The sequence below is a fragment of the Mirounga angustirostris genome, unplaced genomic scaffold, assembly GCF_029215605.1.
Source record: "Mirounga angustirostris isolate CCGP_5_RB_7025 unplaced genomic scaffold, mMirAng1.0.hap1 SCAF_6, whole genome shotgun sequence".
Lineage (NCBI taxonomy): Eukaryota > Metazoa > Chordata > Mammalia > Carnivora > Phocidae > Mirounga > Mirounga angustirostris.
Window position 1 is genome coordinate 30,880,286 of NW_026991714.1, and position 20,783 is coordinate 30,901,068.

Here is a 20,783-nt window from a genome sequence, read left to right on the forward strand (position 1 = left end):
GTCACCTCCAAAGTCAACCGGGAAAACAAACAAATAAACAAACACGTTTTTCTGACAGGCAAACAGGCAAATCCCAGGCAACACTGCAGGGCAGGGGGATCCAAAGGAAAAAAAAAAAAAATCTTGAAAAAGCTGAGCTTCCAATCTCCTCCCACTAGTCCCTGCGAAGGATGACTTCAGTCCCTTTCTTAACTAATTCTGTCACTGTAAAATCCTACAGTCATTCTTCCACACATAAAGGACAACTAAGCTCAAGAGGAGGATCTGGATGCTTTCAGTTTCAACTATTCACCAATGGTGGGAAAGGCAGAATGCCTAAGCTGTGTCCCGGTGGCCAATAGGATGGCTGTGTGTCTCCCACATGACTCGCTGCCCCTGTCTTTCACATGGGCTGTAATTTGGTTCAATTCAGAACTGCAGATAGTACAGCTTTTACAGGAGCAAGGGATGCCCGGGCACAAGTGGCTGAGTTCCGAGTGACTTTAGGAAGCGCTTTCCTGCCTCCCTCCTTCGGGAAAACGGGGGATCCTGCACCTGTACCAGGGACAGTCTGGCAAAAGCCTGCTCTGCCTCCGGGGACAAGGAACGAGCACCAATAACCATTTTGAAATTGTAAGTATACATTTCTTTCCGTCAAGCGTACTGATGAAAATAGTTTTATGTCATAAGCATCAAAGATGTGAGGATTTTTAGGGCACTCTTTTGTATGTGTCCGGAAAGGTATTCGGCAGGCAGGGAGATGTTTCGGGAGGACAATTGTTGCATGCTTTGTTATGTTAAGGCTAAAGAATTAAAAATAAGAGTCAGGCATTCCAAAGAGTAGCTGCAGGAGGGCTGCACCCCGGAACCTTGCTCCTGTATGCTGCTTTGTTCCTAAGAAAAAATGAAGGCACACACATATGTACTTAGTTCACTTCTTCTCGTTCTTTATGTCTAATCAGATCTGATCTGTCCCCAAGAAAAATAAAAGGCAAACTTTGCTGACTCCACTGACAAGGATACCACAGACTTTCCAGACATCTGACAGTTATTATAATTAGCAATGAAAGACTGCTAAGACACTTGGGGGCAAATAGCTCTTAAATTCTGAACAATGGCTTCAAGCCAGAGCTTTCTTTTTATTTATTTTCTAACCACCACTTTTCATTTCATAGTAATGAGAGAGACCAAGCTGGTTTCGGTGTTTTCGTCCACAAAATGGGAAATAAAGTCCCGGCAGAAGTGAAAGGTGACTGGGTAAAGTGGTCAGTGTAAAGATAGAAGGAAAAGACAGCTTTCTGTGTCAGGATCCAGCCTTCCATGTATAAAGATTTTTTTTTTTTTTTTTTTTTGAAATTCCTAATAGGGTGGAGTGAGGATGTGGGGGTGGGGAGGAAGCATGCGGAAGCTTCTTTATAGAATGCTTGAAGAATAAAAGAATTTGGGATTTCTTCTTACTAGAAGGCAAAAGATGCACTTAGCATCTAACTTACATGCTTGGTAAGGTTTTTTGATGGAGTTTCAAACAGAAGTGACATACAAACCAGTTTTTTTTTTTATTATTTATAAAATAATTGGAAACAAATGGGGGAAGAATGATCCTGTATTATTGCTTTCTTTTTACATTGAGCTAGGGTAATCTAGCAATGCGTTATGCCTTTACTTCTAGAATCATCCAAATTCTTAAAAAGTTGTAAGCTAAGTCTCATAAGAAATTAAAAGGCACATCAAATCGATGTGATTGTGACTGATGAAGATTTTGAACGACAAAACCTCCAACAAAAAGAGAGTTTGTAAGAAAACATTGCCCTCCTTATTTTTAAAAGAGAGTATCAACTCCATCAATTATTGAAAGGAATTATTCAAAGGCTCCAGACATAACTAATTATGGCTTAAAGAGATCTGCCAGAGCAGAGCTTGTGTTCTAATTATAAAAGTCCAAGACGGTAGGATTCATTTTTTAAAGAGGACTTGGACACAAATTTTCACATAATCTTTTTAAAATACACCATTTTTTTTTTCTTTGTCTGCTCTCATGTTATCTACACCTCCCCCACCGCCGCCCACTGTGTGCTGAGACACCTGAAGGCTAGACATAATGATCAACAGAGCTCCAGCCTGTCTGGACTCCAGCCAGGTTTTTTTCCCCCCTCTACAATCAAGGAGCTTGCACGCAATGCATGCCGAGCCTATTCCACTGCTATGTGCAGATCCGGGATGGAAGTCTTACACATACTGCGGAAAGATTAAAGACAACAATATCCCCTTTCTTTTACCCCAGACAGCCTCAATTTTTAACCCTTTCATTACCTTTAAAACCAAGACGTCTTATCCGTTCCAATGCAGGTCTCAAGGGACCCTGCAACTCCTGCATCATATTATACAGATACACATGCCTCATTTGGTATAGAAATCTCGACAGACCCATCAGGGGTATATTTTAGGATTAACAGTGTGCTAACCAAACAAAACACAGTTTACTCGTGTGGGAAATGCATTTTTGAATGAACTTAAGCTGTATTAAATCTGGAAAAAGTCAAAGGTCTGTGGAAAGATTCTTGCAAACCTTGCAGAAGGTTATAGCATTTCTGATGATGCTGTTCTTTAACCGTCTTTCTCTCTCTCTCTCTCTCTCTCTCTCTCACACACACACACACACACACACTCAAGAGACACATTCAGCCAGGCAATTATATCATTATATCACAGAGGAACCCTGGTTTGCTGATGATGTCATCACATATAAAATTTCGCCTTTGTGGGCAACATTTTCAATCACCTAATCGCCAATGTCTGTTGGGTGTGTGCCCATAGGAAGTTCACATGTTTGTGGGGTTAACCAACACCCACAGGAAAGGACTATTTTATTCGTAGCTATCTCTTTCTTGAAGATGTGTTTATGGGGCAGTATGGGCATGTTTATCAAGGTATCTGTAGTCAGGCAGAGTTTTCTGGTTCTAGGAAGCCTTACTAATATGCTGGTTGAACATTTTAGAGGTGGCTGAATTTCAATGCTATGAACAGGGTGTAGAAATGGTGAACATTTTGCAATCACTTGGATAAAAATGCTACAATACTGATAGGTGTTATGACTTAGTGATTCTTATTTGTCATTTAAATTTTTGCAAACATTAAATCATTTCACTCTTAACTTATTGGTTAAAGAAAGAATATATACCAGTGATTTAAAAGTAATGCTCATTTCATGGGCTCTGGGTTAGAGGATAATTGGGTTAAAATTTTGTGGGCTGGTGCAGTGTTTGTATTTATTTTCAAGTTTATTTTATGGGTCTTACACTAAACAGTTATATACCAAACAAATTGTCTAGATTTTTAATAATGTGTGTATATAAGTGTACTATTTTATTTTACTTAACTCAAATAGAACAAAGTTTAATAATTTTATGGAAACATATTGCCATATCTGAGACATAAATATAGAACAACTGTGCATACATAATGTCTCTTAATTACTAAGTTTTGATATGTAATTTAAGTTAATCTTCATTAATATAGAACGGCCGGGTATACCTAACCAGTTCCTATATACCAAGTATTTGATACAGTATTTTTTTGAATTTTGGAATTTGCTCTGAATACTTCTTTCTTGCATACTTAGAAAAGGATTAATTTTGAAAGGATTTGCAAGACATGCGTATATGACCAGCATGATTTATACACCAACATACAAATTAATGAAATTAATTTTGCTGAGGTATTGTGTGATTTAAAACAAGAGAAAAAGTGTTTTGTTCTTTTTTGCTTTCATGTTACTTCTGTTGAGAAAAGTATATAGCTCAAAGAACAGACACATTTTGTACTTAGAAAAAACAAGCTACACAAGTTAGGTGACATTCTGTGGGGTAAGACTCCAGTGTGAACTAATAAATAACTTTTTTGAGAAATTTTTGGGCTTGACTCCATAATTTTTACATAAATAGTTCTTCCAGCCTATAGTGGAGTTCTTGCCTAAGGATGAATTATATAATTGTTTTGTCAAACATAAAAAATGAACAAGTAGTTGGATTTAAATTTCACCTACTTTCTAAAAACAGAACATGACATTGCCCACTGGGGATACAGGTTACTAAAAAGGCATCTTTCAAAGAAAAGAAGATAATGGACTTGATTGAAATAGTTGAACTACGTAACGCCAATTCAGAACAAATGGTTTTTCAGAGCATAAAGGAGAAAGAACAATTTACTATAGTACAGTTTATTCTTCTTACACAATAGTAATGATTTATTTGAAATGGCAGAACAAACATAGTAAATATACAAAAACAAAAAAACACAAGACAACTGATATCTTATGTCAGAGATATGTCAAGATTCTTGTTTCATATATTATAATATCCTTAATTCAATTATTTATCTGAAGACTTTAGTGAAAACCTACACTCTTCCTTAGCATATATGTTGATATTATAATCATGTGTTCTTGAATATGTGTATAGATTGGCTATATATAAAATATATTTGAACGTAGTTTTATGACCAAAAATAATTGTTGGTATTTTATTATAGCCAGAGGTTTTTTTTTTTTTTTTTAATGATCTTGAGTTAGAATATTAACATATTTTAATACAATGAAATTTAGCTGGGGAGGTCAACATAGCTAGGTCTATGCTAGCAGGGGGACGTACTCAGATAATGTCTAAATTAATGTATTGATGTAATTGCAAATGTCTCAAAACAAAACATATTTCAATCGTATCAAAAGATATGACTTTAATGTGGCAAACAGTATAAAATGTTATTTTTTAGAAAAACTTTGTTTTTTAACATTATGAAGATGATTTCTAAAAGTAGACTCATGCTCATAATTTCTCTTTATGAAAGAACAGATTGTGTTTTTTTAAGAAACTTGCCTTTAGGCTTGAGACCTGAAATTATTTTGAGTAGATGCCCGAGCACTGCACAGAGAATGCACAGGAACCTCAAGTCACAATGAGAAAAGAAAGAAAATTGGTTTGGTTGCCTCATGCCTCAGATTTTATTCTTTCTAGGCTACATGCAGACACCACTCAAAATTAATTTGAGTGAAAACTATCCAAGTTATTTTCACAATTTTCAAAAGACCCACGGTCCTGTTGATATCCCATTAAGGTGTAGTGTTCTAAGAGTGATTGAATGTTCCACTGCCTGAAACTCAGTCAAGCTCAGTGAGGCGCTGGGGTCAAATGGGCTCATGAATCACAGATAGGAAATGAACTGTGTATTGCATATTTAGAGGTTGAAAAAGAAACATTTGGGATATTTTACCGTAAACAGATTTGGGGTTGATTTCTTGGCACATCTTTTTAAACATCAGGCCTGCAGTTCAGCTGAAATAACTTTTTATATGTATAGCTAAGACCAGATGGCCACGTGCTCCTTTCTTATTTAGATGAGACTTTTCCTTTCAATAACATCTTTCTTCCTGACCTGCTTAAAAATTCCAGCGAATGAAATCAGCACAGGATTTTCAATTCTAATTGACCATGTGCAGAGGAAGGGCCAGTGGAGAAATCAGTGGAGGCATTGTAAGGCTCACTGCCTCAGTTTTGTCTTTGTGTTTTTCCCTTACTAGCCAATCTAAACTAATTGAAAACATTTAATTTTTATTAAAATTAATATAGCCGTGAGATTAATCCTCAATGCAAATTATGTGAGTTGGCTGTTTCTGCCATTTCATCATAAGTAATCCAAAAAAAGTTATCACGCACCTTCATAGTCTCTCAACTAGCTGGTAAGCAAGTGATTGGTTTAAAAAAGCATTAAAGTACTGGCATAATGATTGAGTTAAGAAGAAAGAATGATGATACTCAATTTATTTTGAACAAATCATTATTGGAACATACATATACTTCTAAATTTACCTTGAAAATATCCACTACATAAAATTCTTGGTCCATTATGTGTGTAGTCATTAAATAAAAAAGAAAAAAAATTCCGGAGATTTCATTTGGACTTGGATTACTAAAAGAGCAAGCAGTGAAGATGATCTGTATAGTCAGTGGCTCACTTAGCAAATCATATATGCTGTGAAAGTGGCCATGTGAGTTTTCAGGTTTTGTTTCTTCTGGACAAGTTCTTGACTCAAATAATTTTCTTCATAGTTTATTACTTCAAAGAGTCAAATATGTTCTCTTTTTAAAAATTTAATTTTCAAATGGTAAAAGTGTTAGATGAAAACAAGTTATCCTTCTGATCCTGACATTATTTTGACTAATAAAGATAGAAACATGTACCAAAGGTGCGTATTTTTAAAATGTATAATAGAGATTAGAAAAACTCTGAATTAAACCTCAGTGTCATTGAAAAATATTGGCCTCACAGTAACACGGTCTCTGATTTGGAATTCTTTGCTCATTCTTCTGCAGGTAACCTTTTACCTCAAGCATATTTGCTAGTTGTCAAAAGTGGGATGCCTCATCAAAGGCACCCTAGTGCAATTGTTTGAAAAATGCATCTTATGACTGATCAGATCAATTAGGATTTCTTTGCATTTAGGATTTCTTTGCATCAAAATTACACAACAACTGAAATGCCATTGCCCATGGGATTCACACCTATTAAGGCATGTTCTAACTACCAACATATAAAGTCAGTTCTTTATGAACCTTGTAAAAAGTCAATTTGTATTACCAAAATATTTAAACTCTCATTACATCATTAAGTAGATGCATCAATTACGATGTCTCATATTTGATCATTTTCCTCCTGATTCATGAATTTAAAAAATCCATTAGAAATAAATCTATATGACAATGATTTAGCCCATTTTTATTCTGTTACCCTAAATGCATAACATATATTTAGAAACTTGAGACATCAAAATATAAACAGAAAACCTAAGCATAATACAAAGTCTAAAAATTATACAATTTTTAGCTAAGTTTTACTTTTAAAAGAACAAATTCTAATTGACAGTGAATCCAGCCGTTTATGTAGGAGCCCTGAGTTACTCCCCTTTCTCTTCTTCCATGTTATTCTGAAAAATAGACGGATCTTGATTCTGTAGGATCACAGATAATCACAAATACTAAATGAATTTTAGTATTTTTATTTATATGGGATCATGGTTGAGATTTGCTAGTCTGTTTTCCTGTATATCCTAATTCTTTAGATGAACAACACAGGAGAAATTGTGATCAGTTTTGGGAGCTTTGCAGCTGTGTAAAATGTCTGCCCCTCACTATATCCCCTTTCCTGGTCTGTAAGACTGTGATCATCAGTCAGAGAGAGAGATCCTCGAGAAACCCAGGCCCCCTTTAAGTCTCCAGGGACACCATTTGTATCTGTTTTCACGTTCCTTCTAAAGAATCTTTCCCCAGACTAGAGCACACATCTGAACATTTGAGGCTTCTCAACCCAGTTTGCTATGTTCTCAGCCATTCCTGCTTAGGTAAGACTTTGCTTCACCCTTAATTATGCAGCTACGGTTCACACTCAGAGCTGAATTTTTTTTAAATTTTATATTTTTAAACTGTGAAGGAAGTGGGGCAAACAGGGTATATGTGACATCAAACGAATAAATGTAGGGGCAGATGCAGATGTCTTTGGCATTCTGAAAATCTGCAGTGTCGTAAAGAGAATAATGGGATTACACTGAATGCGATTGGACAGCTCTCACTTCCAGCACGTGGACTCTACCCACTTTGGAGTGGAAGTTTTCTCTCAAGTAATGCACTTGAGGTGGACTCTTCATTCCTGCAGTTCATACTTGATTTGGTATGTTTCCTACAGGGAAATTTGCTGTTTTAACTTAAAGGGCCTAACCTTTCCTTAAGCAAATGTGGTATGAAAAGAGATTATGTCCATAAGAATATGAGTGGGAACTGTACCAGGGAATCCAAAGTGAGGCAAATAGTCAAAAAGTTGATTCTAGTTGGTTCTATTTTTATCATCCATGTGGATTATCTAGAAATCTGTATGGAAATGTAACCTCTGTGTGATGGAAAACCAGAACTAAACCAAAATTCCATTTAAGATTTTAAGTATTATGTTTATTGCTTAGAAACATTCATGAAAAAGACATATTTCACTGATTTGTAGAGTCGTCTGATCACCTTGTTGCTATTAGCCATCTCTGGGATATCCATCAACATTTAAGGGGAGAAAATGAAACACTCGGCCACTGCTCTGGTTGTCGTAAGCACTTCAGAGAGTCTCCCCCCAACCCCCCCGCCCCACCCCAGCCCTGAAAGCTGAATGGACAGAAAGATTTAAGCTGACAACAGTGACCAGGAAGAAATTCATTCTTTGGTTAGTCTGAGGACAGAAAAGGGTTAATTTTTCAAATCTCTGTGAAGAGGGGGGGGAAAAAAACCCTGGAAGATAAAAACCAAACCAAAGCCTAAGCTGCTAGTGATTTGGTTGTATTTATGGATTATACTACATCTTGAAAAGAAGAAAATCAGAGCTGTAAGATGACGCTGCAGGGGTCGTCTGGACTTTTCACTGAGTCTAAAGTCTGTTTAGTCAATGCTTATTAAGGCCTGGATTTGACCTTTGCTCTCCTCACTCCTCCCTGTTCCAGGTGCAACATTTTTGCAAGTGCTTTAGCATTATTGGACACTATGTACAAGCTTCAAATTGTGAATGAACAGAGTGTGCTTAGCATAAAAAGCAATCCAGTAGTTATGATGCTGCATTTAAAAAAAAGAGGGAGAGAAAGGTTAAGAAGATCTGTAAACTTACATCCACTTTCTTTTATAATTAATACACGGCGACTATAGGTGTTCTTCAAGAAGATCTGTAAACTTACATCCACTTTCTTTTATAATTAATACACAGTGACTACAGGTGTTCTTCAAGATACAACTAAATTCGTGATTCCATTGCAGCTTACATTAAAACCAGTTTGGTACATTATGATGAATTTTTGTAAGAATATTTAAGGTAGTGATTTCTGTCTAAACAAATTATCCTTGAAATTAACAGAGAAAATCCTCTATAATTATTTTGTTTAAATTCTTACATACACACTCTTAGTAATACCTGAAACTCTTATGTTCTAGGTTTTGTTTTTGTTTTCTAGAGGATTAATTTTACTTCTAAAAATTGCATTCACTAAGAGAAGAAAGCACAAAATGCCCTAGTATTTGATCCTGGAATATAGTCAAACTTGTTTACTTCAACAATTTTATAAAGTATATTTCTGTATTTACATAGTGTTTGATAACTCTAAGAGAAAACCATTTGTACATGTGCATTAATTGATATTTTGAATAAAATAGCCATGTTTTTGCCTCTGAAATGTTAGATAATATCCATAAAGCATATAAAATGACTCAAAATTAATTATATAAACATAAAAGGGGATAATAAAGCTATTGGGTATAGAATACATTAAAAGCTTTAAAATTTTATCTTTCTGCTGAAAGTTTTGATTGACAGTTCTCTAAATTACATCATTACTCATTTTTTTTTTTAAGATTTTATTTATTTATTTGAGACAGAGAGAATGAGAGACAGAGAGCATGAGAGGGGGGAGGGTCAGAGGGAGAAGCAGACTCCCCGCCGAGCAGGGAGCCCGATGCGGGACTCGATCCCGGGACTCCAGGATCATGACCTGAGCCGAAGGCAGTCGCTTAACCAACTGAGCCACCCAGGCGCCCCTACATCATTACTCATTTTAAATATATAGTTTTGAACTTTGAAGAAAAGGAAATCTCTAACTTATGAGGAAAACAAAGGTTTTAAAATTTCACAAAATAAGTCATATATAAACTTGTCTTTGTAAGCTAGAATACAGAAAGTAGGAAAAATCGTTTTTAATTTAGAAATATTTCAAACTGCACAAAAGGTATAAGCAATGTAAATATATTTTCATGTTTCTACCACCAAGATTAACAATTTTTAGTATTTTTCTTCATTTACTCCAAGCCATTAAAAAATTAACCATAAACCGGTTGAAGACTCCAATCCCCTTTCTATTTCCTGATGTCCCTTTGGCTTTAGGAGTAATCAATACCTTTTACTTGCTAGATCATCTTTCATATCTTCATTTTTAATCACCAAGTTACATATCACAGACAAAAAATGAACAAAATATCAAATATGAAGTTCTTATATTCGCTGCTTCTTAATTTACCTTAAAATTATTGAAAATTTTACAAGTGAACATATTCACTGGAAACCGTATTTATTCATTTCTAGTTTAAAAAAATGATGATTTAATATAAAGATTTAAGTTAAAAGATTTCTTTGCTCTACCTCCACTAACTCCCTTGGTTGCAGAAATTGAGAAAATGTCTCCTGTCTCCCTTTTATTCAAATTCTGTAGAATTGAGCCTTTTACATTTTACTGTTTTCACGTTACATAAGAGATTGGTAATATGATTAAAGCTTTATACTTTAACATGATCTCCATTGCCCTCATTTTATTGTTTTTATAAAGGAGCAGGTATTATAGGTAGCTTCATGGATATTAGTTTTCATATTTTTACACTCATAGTATCTCATACAGATGCTTATTTTAAAATATTCTAAGGAGCCACAGAGTTATGTTTGGTTTGATTTGATAAGAAAATGTCAGCAATGTCATAGTTAAAGAAATGAGCATTGACTTTAGGATTGTTTTTTGCCTCTTCATGTGGAGTCAGATTTCCCTTTAAAGAGGAGCAAATGCATTTCTGAAAAAATGTATTGAAACCGAGATCCTTATTTGAGCACAGTATTGCTATGGATTTACATGAGCTATGTGGTAATTCATTGCCATATAGACCTCTTAATGCTATGTACCCCTCTGTGAGGGTATCAGAGTGGAAATCTGCATCAGAACCTTTACATAATCTTCAGAGAGAAAATTTTAGAATTACCTGAAGGTGAGTTTAAATTTATCTTTCCCTATAAATCCCTTACTAATTATTTAGGTAGCAATCTATCAAGAGATACCTAAAGTCAATTTAAAACTTAAGTCAACATCTTAATGCCCCAGAAAAGATGCATCTAAAATACCTAGGTCAGATACTTGAGCTCGCTCTCCAACAAAACTGTATTTTCAACTTTCATTTATGAACTACATGTGTTATTTCAAGACTGGACAATAGTAACCGCTAGTAAATATTTACTCCAGGCAATATGTAGGCTGACATAGTTTAAAGATGATAATAGATAAGTATGCAAGACTCCCATCTTTTTTTCAGGTTCAAACCAGAGTATGTTGTAGCCCTCAATAAATGTGACCCTGATCTTTTAGGCTAGGTGTAAATAATAATAATAATAGTAGTAGTAGTAGTAGTAGTAATAATAATACAATGATTTTGACTGTACCATTTCTTAAAAGAATAAATTGCTATACAACATATTTAAAATTTATCTCTTCTATAATTTTTGTATACCAAATCATTTACTGAAAGATATCACCTTTTTACTATAAAACAAATTCAAGAGTATGGAAAACTGGTCTTTAAAGGCTCTTCTCTTATAACAAGGCCAAAAGAACTGCAAACACATTTATGGAACTTTTTCACTTTTTCTTTCTTTTCTTTCTCCCAGCCACCTATCATCTTCCTTAGCCTTTAAGCTACCAATATCCTTTCCCTTCAGATAATTTCATAGTCAGTGTCACTCATTGGGTTTTTTTTTTTATTCTTCTTTCTCCAAAACTCTGGTCAATTTATTAACATCTCTCAGTATTTTTATGTCTGTTTCTCATTATAGTCACACAGCAAATAAGAACACTGGGTAAGGAGTGAGAAGATATGTTAATAAGTAACTGTGTGACTCTTTGGGGACCTCAGTTTCCCTGTCAGTAGTTTAGGGAATTAGGGCTATTGGATCTCCAAGGTCCCAGGACATACCTCTGCATGATCAGCTGAAATTGAGACTATTAACAGATTAATGAATTCTGTGCTTTCAAAATAATCTCAATATGTTACACGTGCCAAGCGGTCCAGCCTATTGGAAATCTAGTCATATATAAACTTTTTCAAAACGATTCCTTTTAAATGTCTAATTTTCACTTGTTAAATCCCTTTGTCTATAAACTTTGATTCCTATTTGTGCCTTCCAAAGGATATTCTTCATCTGAATCTGCTGATTTCCTGCATGAAATAGCATATGTAAAACCATATAGTTTAAGGAGAACTTAGATAATTCAGAAAATGTATTTTACTGATGAACCAAGTCAGATCAGGAAACAACATGGTCACTTCTTCATAAAGATTGTGTGTGTGTGTGTGTGTGTGTGTGTGTGTGTGTGTAGGATATTCTTTGCAAACTCTGTAATAATCTGGAACCACTGGGTTGTGCAACAAAAGAAGGGATTCACTAGATCTTAACTGTTATTATTGCAATCATATGATATGACTGTGGGAGTTTCCCAGATGCTGATCTGGGCAGTAATACTAAGAGTTACAAAATAGACATCTTCAAGGTATTACCAAAATTGTATTTCAAGTTAGCACTACCCCTATTTTTATTATTGGGAAGTTGATCATTGGAACACTGTTGAGGAACTCTTAACAACATTTTTACCCTGAATTTTAGCAATGCAAATTTACTCAGATCTCTTGTTTATGAGCAACTTAGGAAAGTTATAAATTCTCTTGCTAATTCAGGCTATGCTTTAGGTTTAAACTAGTTTATATATATGGTATATGTAGATACAACTTCCACAGGGAATAAATGCAAGGAGTTGAATTTTCACTTTCAGATGTCAGAAGCAGGGCTCATACTAAAAGTCCAAAAATCGGGAGTGCAGCATGAGTGATGGGAATCCATGGAGGAAAATATCATGTCAAGTGAGTTAAATAATAAATGTAAAGTGAATTATAAAAATACACTTGAAATATGAAGAGTTATAACTATACTGAGATTTTTTTTCTACTAAAGTCTATATAAGAGATTTAATTTATCCTTTCAGGAAATTATGATCAACAATTTAACAACTATTCAGAGTATGTCATAAATCAGACAATTAGAAACTGATTTCTTATGCCTGTTTGTCTACCAAAATTATCTCTGCCTCTAGAATATGGTGGAAACACAGAATACATCCAAATTAAATTGCCTTTATAGATATTCACAGCATACAAAAATTAAGTATTATAAAATTATCTATAATATGAAATTGTAGAAATGTCTATGAATTTCTTTATCCCTCTTTTTTAAAAAAAGTCACTTTATTCAAATCATATAAGCCTAATCTTTAGAAAGGGAAAATGAAAGAGAAAAATAAAAGTATCCTATTAAGTCTAGAAAGTAGTTTGTTAACTGGAAATGTGAATTATTTAATGAAAATCATGTAGACTTTCAGAAATATTTACCTATATCAGATTTGAATTTTGTCTGTCATTCTGTAAAGCTGTGATACATTATACCATGTGCACACAGGAACACACAATACATTATTAATGGTCACATTTGAACTTGGTAGGGAAAACTTTAATTCCATAATTTCTGTCAATGCTAAGTTGAATTTATGCATCTGAATTTCCATTATAACTTTTTTTGAAATGGGATGCCAAACCAGAGGAAGTCGTGAGTTAGGAAATACCAGTGCCTAAATAATATGCATAAAATGAAATGTAACATTTTTCATGTTCAAAATGTGGATTTCTTTTCTTTTAATTTAGGAAACTTATCTATTAGAGTCAAACTTCAGAGTTCAAGAGTTTGATGATCTAGTTTGTGGAATAATATTATTTTCACTCAGAAAAGGGCCTTAGAGGTTACTCGTAGACAAAGAAACTGAGCCCTGAAAAGAGAAGTGAGTAATCCAAATTCATGGAGTAAATTATCTAGCATGATAAGATAGAATTCTTTCCATTTCTCAGGTGTCTCTAGAAATGACTGGATAAAAGAAAACATAGAGATGAAAGCACAACATTTCCATTTGCTTAATAACATTAGTTTTGATAAAAGCCCTGCCACAGATAAAGCTGAGTCAATTTGTTTTAATAAGAAGCATCAAACCTCCTACAGAAGCACTTAACCCCTTTGTTATGCAGCTTCCCATTTGTGAACGGTCTCACACATACCCTATATATCCCATGATACTAGGGATTTTTATTAAGTGCTTACTGCCAGTAAATCATAGTGCTATGTACAATACATATAATTCTCATTAAAATTTCTATGATGTAAGTCCCATTAGTATTCCTTTTTTGGAAATGAAGAAATTTAGTAAGAGGGTGGCTAAGTAATAAATCCAAGCTGACACAATGCCTGTATGGTGGACTAGCATTTGAACCCAAAGACCAGACACTTCACCTGTGCATCCTAACTGCTTTTCTTCATGGCTTTTCCTCCATTATTGTCCTAAAATATGGGATAATAAGGTGTGTGTGGGGGGGAACGTCAGTGTAATAAAGCATTTTATAAATGCAAGATGGTATTAATTCTAGAAAGGATGCCTGCCCGATCTCACATTATCATGGGTAATCGGTTCTTAGATGTGCGGGTCAAATCTCTCTAATGAGTTCCATTACAAGGAAGATTGAAACAGAACATATATAAGCACCATAGAAAAGCCCATTTATTTTACTTATTTATTTAAAATTTCTATATACTGAGTTCTCTTGAAAGTCACTATAATAGGGTTTGACCTGTGTGGATAACACACCTTTTATTGTCACGCCAATTATATTTGTTTTATGAAATCAATTTGTTCTCAGTCATATTTCCCTATGGCTCATCAGTTTCCTGTTTTTATCTCCTTTACCTCATCAACATATTATATTCTGCTATTCCATCTAAATAGCAGTAATGCTGCAAAAAAGTGTATATTAGTATTGGTTGCAAATTTAAAAAATTAATCTCATAGCATTTTAGTAACTGCACTGAACTCAGCTTTAAGACAATTTACAGTAGCACAGAAGTCAGCCTGTAATGGCCTCCATCCGAATGAATGCAGCCACCAATGATCCCCATGAAAGGACAAGATTATACCCACAGACAGTGCTATCAAATTGTTACAATGTGGCCATTTCATAATCAATCTAAAATGTTTACTGACTGAATGTTAGCTCCAGAGAAGATATTGGACATCAACATAGTTCGTGTTCTCATGGTTTTAAAAAGAAAATCTGTAAACAATCTCAATCTTGGATCAGGGTTAATGGAGTCTGTCAAGAAATAAAAATATGTACTTAGAAATTCTAAAATCTCACACCTCTCAATTTTTTTCTGGCATTTTCTAAAATTTATATAAACAACTAAAATTTAGTTTAGTTGGAGGCTTGGTTGGACTCACAAGACTTGCTCTCTTGTGATTTTTTAAGTGTTATTCAGCTGGATGTTTCTAGATGTGAAACTCTGACTCAAATCAACTTCTCTCTTGGAGAAGAAATGTCAGTCATTGCCCGAAAATTTTCTTGTTGCTTCTCAGCTTTCTAAAAAAAAAATAGTTCTTGATTTCATGGCAGGTAGTGAAACTCATTACAGAAACTCATTCATTCCACAAACAACAGTAGAACATTTTTTAAATATACTACATCTGAAAGAATTCTTACTATATGTATTTTTCATTCACTTGAAAATATCTTTGAAGGTATTCACTGGTTTAAAACATGTATCTATGTGCCTATGTACAATCTCAGCCTACTGTGGTAAAACTTGTTAAAGGTCAAGCATAATAATGAGGGACTGAAGCTAGTTTGGCAGTTTCCTGTCTGCAACGTTGCTCTGAATTCTGACAAATTCTACAGTAAATTTGAAATTGTCTTCTAAATCTATGTTGACCATCCTAAAGAAGTTCCATTATTTTTCTCTGAAAAGTAACTACTCTAACCAGTCTTTCAAATGTTACTGAATAGTTATTGCAAAAATCATTTAAAAAACCCTTATTAGAAAGTTTTATATTTAAATACTTGTTCATAATTTGCACCTAGTTTTCTCTTAAACCTTCATATTCATAAGTGATTTTCAAATCATTCAATAAGACATTCATGTATTACCATGAATTTGTTACCATATACACAAAGAGTCAAGTTAAACTAACATGGTGTCCCTGAAGAGTAGAAAGCAAAAGAGATGCTCACCAAATTACATAGATTCTGGTCACAGGGAAAAGATAGAAACTGGATCACTATGCTACTTTAATTCAATGCCTATTTATGGAACTCTTGTTTATTCTAAATACTGGCCTACACAGGTAGGAAGATAGCAAAAACAGGAGAAAAACTTATTCTCCATCCTCAAAGTGTTCATAACCAAGTTGATTCAAAATAAAATAAAAGTACTCAAAGTAATTAACTTTTATTCAAAATACAGGCTGACGTTAAAAGACAACTCTCTTTTTATATGGTTGTAGAAAAATTTATCACAAAATTCTTAAATTTGAGGATAGCAATCTCCTAAGTATGCACAATCCAAAATAAGCAGAAATTTCAAGGAATTACATTTTCAAAATTATCCTAATTTCAATAATTTTTAAATAATTGATCTCATAATAAAGACCAGAGGAAATAGAAGCTCAGAATTATAAAAGTAAACATTGGATTATATACTGTATAATTTTGGGATGAAGTCTATTCTTTGATTCCTACAATATCTGAAAACGGGAATTCAAGGATTAATCAAATGTATCAATTCATTTTTAGAAAAAATAGACATCTGTATTAATATTTCTTATTTCATGTAATTGGAAGGAGTTTTTTTAAGATTTTATTTATTTATTTGACAGAGGGAGAGAGACACAGCGAGAGAGGGAGCACAAGCAGGGGGAGTGGGAGAGGGAGAAACAGCCTTCCTGTGGAGCAGGAAGCCCGATGTGGGGCTCGATCCCACGACCTGGGATCATGACCTGAGCCGAAGGCAGACACTTAACGACTGAGCCACCCAGGCGCCCCTTGAAGGAATATTTTTAGTCAGATAATTACCTCTGGTTTCGATACTGCATAAAAAAGTGTTGTCAAGTCATTATTAGTTGACTATAATCACATTCTCCCCAACTCTGAGAGCATATACATGAAAGAAAACACCAAGCATGAGACCCTCAATGTGATCAAACAAGTAGCTTCTGCTGTAGGATGTTTGTTCCAACAAATCTACAGGCATTTGGAAGAACTCAGATACATTTCAAATAACACTTGGGATCTTAACATTCATTCATGTCATTCTCTTTGTTCCAGAGTTCATATTCATCAAACCAATGTTATCATTGAGAATGTAGATGGCACAGCATTAACACAGTTAGAGTAATCATTGACCACATGTTCTGGGTCAACTCAGTCCTGTCACTGCTTCAAGAATCTTCAGAATTAAAGCTGCCCTATTCTTGGGTCTTCAATGTTTGATACCAATATAATTTTTTCAGCAGACCTGGAAACCAAAAAAGTAGTAGTCTCAAAATCATTTCAGAGCAGTAGAATTGATGGAATACCATGGTGCTTGTGGAGTTAGAGGGAAACAAAATATTCCCATTAAACTGCAATTTCTGGAATAATTTGGAGTCTCATAGCAAGAGTAGCTCTTGGGATCATTGATTTTAGAGCCATTGATCCAATTGACAGGTGAGTTCTTGCCACTTGTCACCTTGAAATTTGGCCCTATATTTCTTAGATCCCTTATCTTACCAGTGAATCCTCATATTAATTCTGTACCATTCATCAGTATCACCATGATGATCTTTCTACTCCTTTCTTTGTGCAAGGCAAATGAGAAGGGGCTTATTTTGACTTTGACTCATCCACAATTAACCTCAAGGATATTTGAGCCAGAATCATACTTTCTAGAAATTGCTATATCAACATCAGGGATTTTGATTCATTCTGGAGATGGACCTGGAGGGATACATGCTAAATGGAACTGCTAAAAAGACTTTAAGTTACGATAATTTGCGAGACAACATAGAATAGTTTTACGAAGAACACAGAATTTCAGGGAGATAGCAAGGGAACACACCATGAAGACTAAATGGAGGCCAAGGGGCACCATGACCAGGGAATCAGGATGAACCTTATGAGGCACTCAGAAACAATAACCCCATTTCTAGTTTGGTTATAGAGACTCAGGTGCACAGTGCTACCTCCAAAGACATTTCAAGTGTCACGAGGGGTAGCCCCTGGCATTCTGTTCTCATCTCTCATTTTTGTGGAAGCCACACCACAGTGTAGGATTCCCAGCAGCTATGATAACAGCTACCATGGTGCCCCTGGAGGAGTGTCCTCTCTTTCTGCTGACTCAGCTCATTATCTCAGTGAGCCTGTCAAGATAAATATTGTTCTTTATCAGCCACCTCTGAAGTGTTGACTATATCTCTTTGCCCCCAATACAGCCAGTTTTTCAAGAGTTTTGACTAATTTGTCATAGCTTTTATATGGTTAAATGTTATGATGTTAGAGTAGCCTCCTACCTCTGTTGAAACCCCTATGGTTCCAATTGCTAAGAAAGTAACTGAGAAGAGAGATTTTTACTTAGCTCTTGGTTTTAATAGGTTTTCTCATTGGAGAGAAATGCCACCTCTAAATTAATGGGAACACCCAAGGAAAGAATAAAGAAATCATAATACAGTAACAAGGCAGTCATCAACCTCTATCTCGGCTCCTTGTATATCTAAAAGTAATAAAGAATTAAAAGGTTTGTAATGGCAGTGCATGCCAGTTCTACAAAATAGCACAATCTTTGGTAAAACATAAAAAAAAGAGAAAATTGTCAAATTGCTTAGTTTTGGGTCAAATTTATATACTCTAATAGAGCAGAGGAAGTTATAATACAGGTGTTTGCAATCAAAAGTCTTCATCTGTATTCATTTGATTTATCCTAATTTAGGTACAGATTATCATTTCACCTCAGAGGAAATGAAGTGTCAGGACAACTAATTGAAGAAACTGAGTTAGGTTCTTTAAGAGAAAAATAAGAATATGTCAAATTGGGTCTTATTACACACACACAATTCTGAATCATCATTAAAAAAATAAAGGGGTTATAATAACAGTATGGAATCATTTTGAAATATATGGCATAGACCTTTGAGCATGTGGGCTGAAAACTATTTTATGGAGAAGGTCATCCAAGAGGATACACATTCTGCAGGCAGGCTAGTTCTTCAGGGAGATAAACCGAGAGAATGAGAGAAACACACACACACACACACACAGAAGGATATATGCTGGCTCACATGCACATTTTTCCTTCCAGACTTTCCAATTAAATGCCTTTCTGGAGTAGAATGAATAAGAGGGAAGAGTATTATGCTAGTGTGCTAGCATAATAATAATAATAATAATACTCTACACATGAAAAGTCAGGAGCAAGAGAAGGAACTTTTCCCCATAAAGATATGCATGAAAGAAATAAAAGGCAGTAGAATATACAGTAGAAAAAATAATAAAATACACCTTTAGAGTAAAAAAAAAAAATCCCATCTTCTATTCTTTATCTAAATTAATGTTCTTAAAGACAGCTAACAGATAACCTATACATATATGATAAAAAGGAGAGAGTTCTCTACAGGGAAGAGTCATGAGCAAAGGTTGAAGTGATTGCCAGAAGTTTCCATTTAGAGCCATGGGTAAGGAGCCCTTGGAGATTTGCACCAGAGGCAAATTCCCTTTATTCCCCCCCAGGGCTGAGATATAGGGTTCCAAACTGCAAAGAGTAAAGTAAATTGATCCTTCACCCAAGCCATCCCCAAGAAAATTGCTTCTCAACCTTCTGCCCACCCTTCTACCAACCATTCAACTCTGGTTTCGCCATCAAATTAAACATGTCCTTTTAAATAAAAGATTCCATTAGGTGTTTCTAAAAAGGCTCCTTCTAAAACCACCTCACTATCCTAATACTTAAAATAACAGGGCATGGCAAATATCTAGAAAAAAAATATTTCGTCATATGAAAAGTTTTGTTATCTGAGATTCATATTTGATGAAATTCTTCCACAAATACTTAAAATTGTGACCACAGGAAGAATACCTGTCTAGCCAAGTCATTTGACCATGTAGTATTAATTAATTGTTGCAGATATTGGAAACAATTTTGCCCAAAATGTTGATGGAGGTGTGGGATTCTCTCCTATTTCTCCCCCATTGTCTTCTATTCTCAGCCCTTCCATTAATATCAACCCTCTGCGTCCTGGGGCAGCTAACAGCAGGATGCAGCGTAGCAAAAATAACCTTCAAAGTTGCTGCTTTTCAGCACAGACATTCTAGAGATGCAATAGTGACTACTGGGATAGCCAGTCCTGAGTGTTGGAATAATTCACGTACAAAGGTGAAGCCAATGCATCCAACAGATCTCTACTGACCTAGTTCTAAAATAATTCTAAGAGGGAGTCTGTGACAGGATTTGACAAGGAATTATATGGCAAAACCTACCTGAAGAGGGTGGTTGGTATTCAGATAGCCATCTTTAAGACATCCAACCTTCTTGTAGCAGTCAGTGTTCTCCCTAAAAACAGAACAAATAGGGTTTGCCTGTACCCTTGTGTGTGTGTGTGTGTAGACATAAAAAAAAAAAAGAGAGAGAGAAAGATTGATTTTAAGGAATTGCTCATGCAACTGAGGAGGCTGACAAGTCTGAACTCTAATACAGGCCAGCAGTCTGGAGACCCAGGGAGGAGTTGCAGTTTGGATCTGAAGGCAGTCGGCTACAGAATTCCCACAAAACACCTCGGGTTTACAGAGGCATTTACTCAATATACACATTGGGAGTACTCTATTCTGGGAATCCCATGTAGCTCATTTGTAAACACATGGCTCCTTCCCACAGCCATGAAGCGCTTGCTACCTCTCAGGTAGTCAGGGGTCATTTGGTCGTTCTAGGATTACAAACAGAAAGCATGGCAGGTGCAGATTTGCATTTTAGAGGGAGAACGCAGCCATCGGTTCAGATGAGGTAACGTTGTATTTGCCAAAAACTAAGTAATGATC

General features: G+C 35.1%; 1 protein-coding gene across 12 annotated transcripts in view; it reads left to right on the top strand.

Moving 5' to 3' along the window:
* The first annotated feature begins 244 nt into the window (after positions 1-244).
* LOC123846052 (histone H3.v1-like) overlaps positions 245-20,783 on the top strand; it is a 98,745-nt gene continuing 78,206 nt past the window's right edge. For 3 of the 12 annotated variants that reach the window (XR_010412239.1, XR_010412241.1, XR_010412242.1), the window contains exon 1: positions 245-612. The gene's annotated coding sequence lies outside the window, so the exon portion shown is untranslated. The remainder of the gene's footprint in view (positions 613-20,783) is intronic. The other 9 variants (XM_064594041.1, XM_054507956.2, XR_006791168.3 and 6 more) reach the window with 7 other exon arrangements.